Below are 10,890 nucleotides of genomic sequence, written 5' to 3' on the forward strand. Positions count from 1 at the left end.
CAAAATCCCCAGGATGAATCTAAGATAACTCAAGAAATCTGTAATTAATTTTGACATTTTTGCCGAGGATTTTACATCTAACTAAGGTGTTTGGTGCAGTATTTCTCAAGTTACAAAATGTGCGACGTGTTGTCTTATGTAAACAAAGTTGGAGCTGCTTGGCAGGTCTGTCTCACTGTCTATGCTATTGGATAGAGAGCAATCGCCGTAGCTTTTCACCCCATATTAGTGGGCAAATAGACATCCTCAAATCAAAACCCAACCTTCAATTACCCTTGTGATGCACGGATGTTCCAAACTCCGTTTTAGGCAAGACTGACTGACCAAAACTATCCTATTTACACTTTGTAGTCAATTTTGACATCAGAGTAACTGTTTCTGACTAATATTGATGCCACACAGGCTGTTTTCAAAGGGGTTAGTTGCTTTTTAAAGGCAGCCGGTTTTTAACATCTACCACATCTAGTGTCTGTTATAAAAAAGCCTAACTAATTATGGTATTGGGTATGCAATGAATTTTCTAAATCTGACATACTATAAAGCCTACTATTTAGAACACAAGTACGGGTATTCGGACACTTCCAGTAAGCGGAAGGCCGACCGGGGTACTGCAGGCTGGTAGTAGCAACTCAATTATCCTCCATTTATTTTGTGCGATTTTAAAATAATCTGTTCAAGAACATAACGTTACATCTGATGTAATAGAAGCTTTCTATACTTGGCATTCAGACATAAAGTGAAAATGTCTGCAAGCACTTTACAACATTAACATGCATGTGATTTGCATATCCGATAATGTTTATTATATCTTGGTCACCACCACACAGTTGCACACACACACCATAGAAGTATTTTTGTGCATAGGATGGACTTGTGGTTCTGAAAGGTAAGAACAAATATACAATGTTGTAAGCTATGCAATAGGAATATCTACACAGGAAAGAATGGCATAGCATCTATACAGGGATATTCACATAACAGCATAAATACAGTATTTACAGCAGTATATGTATAAATATCTCGCAGAGAGCGAGATAACTAATTACTTAAGACAGGTGAGATTTATGGCACTCTCTGGTGGAGCTCTGATCTGTGTCTGGTGCCACAGAGGACAGTCTGAAACTTGGCCATGGCTTAACAGTAGCGCGAACTATGAAAACGCAGCGGTAAAGTGCGCATTCATGCTATAGGAATTAACCATATCTAAACAATAACATCTACTGCAAAACACATGCATTCAATGACATACAGGCACTTATAAACGACACGGATTATCTGAAATGTATATAAACTGTAGCAGTACTATACAGCTACAGATGTAACAATGTAATTAGGCCACAGGAGGTTGGTGGCATCTTAATTGGGGAGGACAGGCTTGTGGTAATGGCTGGAGCGGAATCAGTGGAATGGTATCAAATAAATCAAACATGGTTTCCATGTGTTTGATGCCATTCCATTTGCGCCATTGCAGACATTATGAGCCGTCCTCCCCTCAGCAGCCTCCACCTTAGGCCTAAGGTAATTGCTTTCAGTCAATCACCATTGCAGCATTAACCCTCTGGCCAATAAACCCCACCACTCACTTATTGGATGCACGAACAATCTTCCTCAAACACACTGATAACTTGGTGGGCAGACAAATTTGCGTCTTCATCTGCCGACAACGATAGCCACTCCACAGAGAGATATTTCACCGGATGTATAAATGTGAAGCATCCGCTTGGGTTTCCACTCACTACCAAATATGGTAGTGAGAGGAAGCCCAGTGGCCGGCTGTGGGAGAAGATTGAACTAGATGGATTTTGGCCTTAGTTCTGCTAATTTTCTCATCGATGAAACATTTGATCTCAATACCATTTTCTGTTCCCAAAACTAAAATATGTTACGAACAGAGTGGACTACGTTTAGTAGACTTTACCCTTTGACAAAGTAAAAAAAAAATTAGCGTTGTTTAGAAGGAGTGCAAAGGCGAATTGAGTTAACACACACGCGCACTTCACGTTCACTAACGGAAATATGCGCATGTATGCTAGAACGCGCCAATAGGATCTCGCTAGCTCGTGCTTGGCTCTGCCCACCTCCTTGCTTGTTCAGCCCACTATGACTCATTTGTTCCTGTTTGAAACGACGGGCTTTGGTCTATCTTGGTTTAGTTATAAAAGCTTTGGCCACTCTGACCTGGAGTGGGAGGGGTCAGAGTCCAAATGTGCATTCGACCACTCTGATTGGTGGAAACCAGGAAGCCGTGATAGCTGAGACGAGAAATCACCCTAACTGGACTTTTGGGAAAGTCACACGCACAGGCATGGCCTTTTTATTTTCTTTCACTTCAACCAAATCTAACCAAAAGCTTCAATTGCTATCAGCAAAAGCAGACAAAACTGTTGTGTATAGAATAGTACTGCAGACTTCTTTGGTTTGCAGCCTCTGGTTTTACCCGCACTCCCTTCCGTTGGGATACAAAAGACACACAGAAAATGGCGGAATTTGAGGACGAAGGACTGCCCAAAAAAATGCAGGAGAACTGAGACGAAGAGGAGCTCAAAGAAGATATTGATGACTCCTATGCCAAATAGGATGCAAGATGTTGCAAGTTCTGAAGAAAAGCTAATTGAAGAGGTTAGAAGGTACACAAATGTGTACAACACCTAATTGAAAGACTATAAAGACTTCACCATGACCAACAACAGCTGGAAGGAGATAGGATAGCCCAAACTCTGAGAGTAGAAGAACACATTTGCAGGAAGAAATAGAAGACATTGAGAGAGACGTTAGACTGAGGAGGAAAATGAAGGGGAAGAGTGGGGATGCAGCATCAGGAATACAACCACAAATACTCACCACACTGTCCTGGTTGTCTGGGTTCATAAAACACAATGAGACAGAGTCAAACTATCCAAAGGTAAAGACCACTTCTACTGTAAATAAACTTCTCTAGCCTAGATCACTACCCAGTGGACAAAACCTGGTTGAAAATACTTCAATATTACTATTTTTATGACGTCTTATTCTGGTCGCAAACTGGTTGAAAATGAAGGTTTTACATATTTTTACTGACCAGAATCACGTCTTTTTCTGACCACTATATGACCAGTTGGTCATAATTCTGACTGATCTGACCAGCTGGTAATAATTCTGACCACTATATTATGTGCTATATTATGTAGCCTACTGGTCATAGTTAAGACCATCATAACCTGGTAATGACCACCTGACTACAGCTTATTACCTTCTGTAAAAAGAATTGCTGAGGATGAAGTTGGATATTGAAAACGTTAATTACATTTCTATTTGTTTCCAAGGGCACCAATTCAAGTTGAAATCTGCAACATATTCTTACATTTAAAATAGATCAACCAATGGCAAAAACAAATCTGAGCACAGAAGGTGATCTGGAGCGTAGTGGTCTTCTTGAAGAGTGGTGTGATGGGTCAGATCTGCAGTGAAGAGAATCAGCGCATTACAACTTTATCATTTTGAGATTTTAAAAGAACTAGAGAAGGACATTCCTGAATAAACTTTGTAGACTCAGCTGGCTAACGGTATTTATTTTCATGCTACTAGTTGAACAAGTTTGTGGCAGTTATAGCTTAGAGATGTCTTTAAAAGAGCAACTTGCTCATATACATACTTTGCGTCCCCCTCCACCACGGAGGTCAGGGGCATATTTTAGGACATTCCAGAGGGATCGCAACACATTAGCCTCCTGAGATTTCTGGCTTTTCATGACAATTGAAGAAAATGACTACTTCATGAAGCTGGTTGAGAGAATGCCAAGAGTGTGCAAGAGGGTGGCTTCTTTGAAGAATCTCAAATATAAAATATATTTTGATTTGTTTAACACTGTTTTGGTTACTACATGATTCCATATGTGTTATTTCATAGTTCGGATGTCTTCACTATTATTCTACAATGTAGAAAATAGTAAAAATTAGTAGGTGTGTCCAAACTTTTGACTGGTACTGTACATGCTGGTAGCCTAGAACAAATGTTATGGAAGTGAATATGCATTTCAATTGGTTGGACTTTAACTACGAAAAACACTGTGGTAAAAGCAGTAATAGCATCAGAGATTCTCTAAATTAGGGACCATCTCTGATAGCTATAGGTCTCAAACGGAATAGGCCAGAGCCCAGTGTGTTGACAGGGTACAGTATGCCACGAGACCCTAACCCGCTTTGGTGCACTCTGCCAACTGTGCTAAGCTGAATAATGCAAACGCTGCTGAAAAAGAACATTACTCCAATTGTAATAATTGTAATGGTTCTAGTGTCTCATATCCAATGGATGCATGGCCCACAAACACTATGCACTTGTTTATATAGATTGGTGTCTATTAATTGAGTAGCATTTAGATAACTGGTTAGTAGTTCAATCAGATTTCAACCAAAAACCAGATATAACCAGATATATTTTTAATGACATCAAAAAGATTAAAATAAGTCTTAATCTTGTTGTGATCTGGTTATAAGACGTCCCGACCAGATTTCAACCAGATAAATACATCTTTATCACGTTGTATGTCCACTGGATAGCTTATGCTATAGTGATCTCTAGAACTAATGACAAACAAAAAAGTATCATGTTGAGTGGGGATGCAGCATCAGTAATACAACCAGAAATACTCACCACACTGTCCTGGCTAGTCTGGCATCATAAAGCACAAGGAGACAGAGTCAGACTATCCACAGGTAAAGACTACTACTGTCAATGAACCTTCTCTAGCCTAGATCACTAGCCTATGCAATCAATATGCTATATCATGGTGATCTCTAGACCTAATGACAAATAAATCATCATTATCATGTTGATACTGCTAGGTATTTTAAATTATTAGAACTACCTACTATTGTAAAGATATGTAAACCTAGGTTATTTGTTTTGCCATTTATTGTATGCTATCTATTCTAATTCGGACTTTAACCGTATCGAAAAGTAGGCTATATTATCTATTACATATTTATTGTTGTTTTAGAGAACTGACAATACTAGTTAGGCCTACTAGTAATTCTGCTATTTTAAATGTATTTCCAGGCAGAGGAGATGGACATCCCAGAAGACCTGCAAGAAGACAACCTGATCGAGCAGGAACATTTCCACAGTTCTAATAATGAGAAGCAAGATGGAGATTTGGCAGTTAGGAGGAATGTAATATTAGAACAAACTAAATTCAACCAAAGACAACAAGAAGCAGGAGAGACAGCTGATGATTTTATCACTGCACTTCATTGTTTGTCAGAACATTGCAGTTATGGAGCTCTGCTCAGTGAGATGATAAGAGACAGACTAGTTGCAGGCTTACGTGACAGAAGACTGTCCAAGCAATTACAAATGGACCCAGAACTAACACTGGATAAAGCTGTCGCACGCATTCGTCAAATTGAACTTGTGTAAAAGCAACAGGACCTGCTGGAGAATACTTTCAAAACTGCCAGCAGTGCGGCAAATGTAGACAGTGTGCGCACACAGCAGAGAACATTCAGAAACGTTAGAGGGAGCAAAAGACAGCAGAGGAAAGTACAAGCTAGAGAACCAGGAAAGAGAACACCATCACATAGCAAAACAATGCAGGAGAAGGAAGAGGAGCCCCTAGATACTGATGACTCTGATGAGTGGATCGAGGGTTTCAGTCCTGGAGGAGAGAAGCCACACTACTGCTCCGACTGCAGTAAGAGTTTTAGAAAAGTGAGGGATCTTATTAGACACCAGCGATTACATACCGGAGAGAAGCCTCAACGCTGCCCTGTTTGGGACAAAAGTTTTGCTCGATTAGATAAGCTTAAATTACACAACAAAATACATATGAAAGAGGAACATAATGTCACACATAACCATCAAACTGAACTGAATGTAGACCGTGTGCACACACAGCAGAGAACAGCCAGCAAAGGCAGGCAGAAGAGTAAAATTCGAACTAGAACACCAGGGGAAAAAATGGTCCAGTTACAGCCAGGCAAAGACTTGCCTTGCAAAAGTTCAGTTAGAAAGAATCAACACTCTGAAAAACTGCAACTACCCCAAAAAACGCAGGAGAATGAAAAGGATCCTGAAAATACTTCTGATGACATGACCGAGAGTTTTAGTACTGTAGAGAAGCCATACGTCTGCTCCGACTGTGGTAAGAGCTTTAAACAAGAGAGTTGTCTTATAAGACATCAGCGAACACATACAGGAGAGAAGCCTTACAACTGCCCTGACTGTGAAAAAAGTTTTGCTCGATTAGATAATCTTAAATTGCACCAAAAAACACATATGAAGGAGGAATGTAATTTCCACTGCTCTGACTGTGTGAAAAGCTTTGTCCGTTTGAAGCAGCTTGAAAAACATCAGCTAACACACAAGAAAAGTTTAGAAAGACACAGGAGAACACATTTGAGCAAAAGACAAAAGTTTCTCTGCACAATATGCGGGAAGGAGTGTCGCAACATGAAAACACACATGCGAGTACACACTGGAGAGACACCGTATCACTGCACTGTGTGTGGGAAGAGTTTTCCATATACAAAATCGTACCAAAGACACATACTAACACATAATACTTCTGGAGAAAGAGCAACCTATCCTTGTTTGGAATGCGGAAAGACTTTCACTCGCAGAGATGGCATGGTGAGACACGTGAGGAGGGTTCATACTGGAGAGAGAAATCATCAGTGCAGATACTGTGAAAAACGATTATTTCGAAAACATACACTGAAGATACACATGCTAGTTCACTCTGGAGAGAAACCATACCAATGCTCTGTCTGCGGACAAGGCTTCTCCCAAGATGGAGACAGAAAACGCCACGAGAAGAGGCACTACTCTGGTGTCTCAGATTTCCTCGATCTATAATGCAGAAGTGGTGTTTGGCATTGCAGGAACCCACCCAATCATTGTGAAATGGCAATCTAATAATCTGTTAACTACAATGTTGGTGGCCTGGAATTGCCACCACAGACTGTAGAAGAGACACACAGACTGTTGCTGATACAAGACTGAGTATTACTGTCTTTGGATAAATCGAATGTATGCATCATTGTATGCGTAGACACTTGACAGAAATGGTAACAGAAGGCGAATGTTGAACTTTTTTTGCACACATATCCAGATGATGCTTCGTACCATTTAGCGCAATGACACTCAGTGTGTTCGAGGCGTCAGACCAACAGCGTCATCTTGTTTTGGTACAACAGAAGTACATTCATTTCCAATGGAATGTTGCATTTGCCTTGCAGAATTGCGTTGCAGTGCGTTCTGTGTGGCACATTCGGTGTATGCATCAAATTGCATGCGGAGACTTCACACAAATAGTAGCAGAAGGTGAATGTTGAACTTTTGCACACATATCCAGTACAGATATTGTATGACATCATGAAAACAGTTTAACTGTAGAATTTATTACGCAGCATTGATGCATTAATGCTTCGAACACATCGACTGCGTCATTGTGTTTTGGTACAGCAGAAGTACATTAATTTCCAACGGAACGCTGCGTTTGCCTTGCAGCATTGCGTTGCAGAGGCAGTTGCAGTGCATTCTGTGTGGTTCATACGTTGGATTTATCTAACATATGCATCAAACTGTATGCGTAAACGGGTTGACAGAAATGGTAGCAGAAGGTGTATGTTGAACTTTTGTTGCACACATAGCTAGATGATGCTGCATACTATTTTGCGCAATGACGCAGTCGGTGGGTTCAAAGCATAACGCTGTTGGTCTGATCGAGGTGTTGCGCCTTGATCACAACGATAGCGTAATTGCGCAAAATAGTACGCAGCATCATCTGGATATGTGTGCAACAAAAGTTCAACATTCACCTTCTGCTACCATTTCTGTCAAGCCATCTACACATACAGTTTGACGCATACGTTCCAACGTATGCACCACACAGAACGCACTGCAACTGCCTTTGTAATGCTGCAAGGCAAACGCAGCGTTCTATTGGAAATGAATGTACTTCTGGTACGTGTATTCTGACACGGCCAGTATCTCAAGTTGAAGGCCAACCGGGGTACTGCAGGCTGGTGGTAGCAACTAAATTAGCAACATATGTGTGCGATTTTTAAATAATCGGTTCAAGCACATAAAGTTACATCTGGTGTAATAGAAGCAATTATTGGTACCATGATTATCCCCCCCCCCAAAAAAAAAACATGAATATTGACCACAAAGATGAACATTTTCTCATTCACTATAATGGGAGGTGCTGCTTTCTGGAAACAGCATGCAGTATGGCAGGTTGGCCATGAACTTCATGGCTTCAGTGAGAGGGGGCAGTCCCAGTGGGCATACGGCGTGATAAAGACGTATTTTACTGGTTGAAATCTGGTTGGGATGTCTTTATAACCAGATCACAACCAGATTAAGACATCTTTTTTCATGACTTCTATTTGATGTCATGAAAAATACGTCTTATTTTGGTTGATATCTGGTTTTTGGTTGAAATCTGATTGAATTACTGCAAAATAATTACAATTAGTATTAACACTGGAATGCTAGATGTGCAAGAGATGATGTGCAAATAGAGATACTGGGGTGCAAAAGAGCAAAATAAATAACAATATAGGGATGAGGTAGTTGGGTGGGCTAATTTCAGATGGGCTGTGTACAGGTGCAGTGATCGGTAAGGTGCTCTGACAACTGATGCTTAAAGTTAGTGAGGGAGATAAGAGTCTCCAGCTTCAGAGGTTTTTGCAATTCGTTCCAGTCATTGGCAGCAGAGAACTGGAAGGAATGGTGGCCAAAGGAGGTGTTGGCTTTGGGGATGACCAGTGAGATATACCTGCTGGAGCGCAGACTACGGGTGGGTGCTGCTATGGTGACCAATGAGCTAAAATAAGGCGGGGATTTACCTAGCAGTGATTTATAGATGGCCTGGAGCCAGTGGGTTTGACGACGAACATGTAGTGAGGACCAGCCAACAAGAGCGTACAGGTCACAGTGGTGGGTAGTGTATGGGGCTTTGGAGACAAAACGGATGGCACTGTGATAGACTCCATCCAATTTGCTGAGTAGAGTGTTGGAAGCTATTTTGTAAATGACATCGCCGAAGTCAAGGATCGGTAGGATAGTCAGTTTTACGAGGGCATGTTTGGCAGCATGAGTGAAGGAGGCTTTGTTGCGAAATAGGAAGCTGATTCTAGATTTAACTTTGGATTGGAGATTCTTAATGTGAGTCTGGAAGGAGAGTTTACAGTCTAACCAGACACCTAGGTATTTGTAGTTGTCCACATACTCTAGGTCAGACCCGTCGAGAGTAGTGATTCTAGTCGGGTGGGCGGGTGCCAGCAGCGTTCGATTGAAGAGCATGCATTTAGTTTTACTAGTGTTTAAGAGCAGTTGGAGGCTACTGAAGGAGTGTTGTATGGCATTGAAGCTTGTTTGGAGGTTTGTTAACACAGTGTCCAATGAAGGGCCAGATGTATACAAAATGGTGTCGTCTGCGTAGAGGTGGATCTGAGAGTCACCAGCAGCAAGAGCGACATCATTGATATACACGGAGAAAAGAGTCGACCCAAGAATTGAACACTGTGGCACCCCCATAGAGACTGCCATAGGTCCAGACAACAGGCCCTCCGATTTGACACATTGAACTCTATCTGAGAAGTAGTTGGTGAACCAGGCGAGGCAGTCATTTGAGAAACCAAGGCTATTTAGTCTGCCAATATTATGGCTAAATTTGTTTTCAGAATTGAACAAATAACACGTAGGCCTATGTCTATTATTTTAATATAATACCACCAGGATTTACAAAACCCAATTTTTATAGCATTTCCATAAATAATTAGTTGCACCTAAATTTGACCCTGAAAATATTACTATTATATTTTCCCATAAAGCTTTTAAGAAATTAACATAATGCGTGCAGTAATTTCATTTTAATTTTAGTAGCTAAATAAGGAGGTATATTAGTTCCGGCTTGGATTGGAATCTGTGCGTCGCAAGCAGTAAGAGATCTATGCAAGCAGGCAGCCTGCTGAAGTGCATCGGTCAAGATTCCATACAGCAGTTGGGACAGAGCGCAAGTAGTCTACACAACAAAAGAGCTGGAAAACAAAGACAGTTTCTCAAAATGTACACAAAAAACATCGAAAAGATTTGACTGCTGTGGTAGTCCCTGTTCTCTTGCAATCTTGTTTTACCTTTGTAAGTAAAGCAGCGGTTTGTTGGGGAGAAGTACATCAAGGAAATATGTTCTAAACAGATATCAAAATGGATTGTGGTCATTGTAGTTAATTACCACGTTTCTGAGTTGAACTAGGTTGAATATTTGCTTAATAAAACCTACAACTCCCGTTAGCCCAACGTCCCACAGTTCTTGACTTGATTTCTGACTTGATAGATTTGATTTCTCTAGAGAAGCAGTGCGTTGGGCTCACACACACAAAAAAGCTAAATGCAATTCAAGTAATTGAAGTGACGTCGGTTAATTAGTTGTTTAAGATTGTTGATAATAACCTGTAGGCAGGTGGTCATTACTAGGTTATGATGGTCTTAACTATGACCAGTAGGCTACATAATATAGTGTTCAGAATTATGACCAACTGGTGTCAGAAAAAGACATAAAAAACGTCATTTTCAACCAGTTTGCAACCAGAATAAGACATATCAAAATATATCATACTGAGGTCTTTTCAACCAGTTTTTTGCCCACTGGGGTCGTTCTCTCCTGTTTTCTCTTATGCACACTTTTTGGTTTATCACTAGTTACCACAGCCACAAAGTCAAGATTTACATTTTTACATTTTAGTCATTTAGCAGACGCTCTTATCCAGAGCGATTTACAGTTAGTGAGTGCATCACTTTTTCATACTGGATTGTCCATTATAGTAAAAATTCATAAAAACAAAAATGTACTTTTTGGTCCTAATTCAAGATTAGCGTTAGGCATAAGGTTAGAAGTGTGGTTAA

The sequence above is a fragment of the Coregonus clupeaformis genome, unplaced genomic scaffold (assembly GCF_020615455.1).
Source record: "Coregonus clupeaformis isolate EN_2021a unplaced genomic scaffold, ASM2061545v1 scaf1580, whole genome shotgun sequence".
Lineage (NCBI taxonomy): Eukaryota > Metazoa > Chordata > Actinopteri > Salmoniformes > Salmonidae > Coregonus > Coregonus clupeaformis.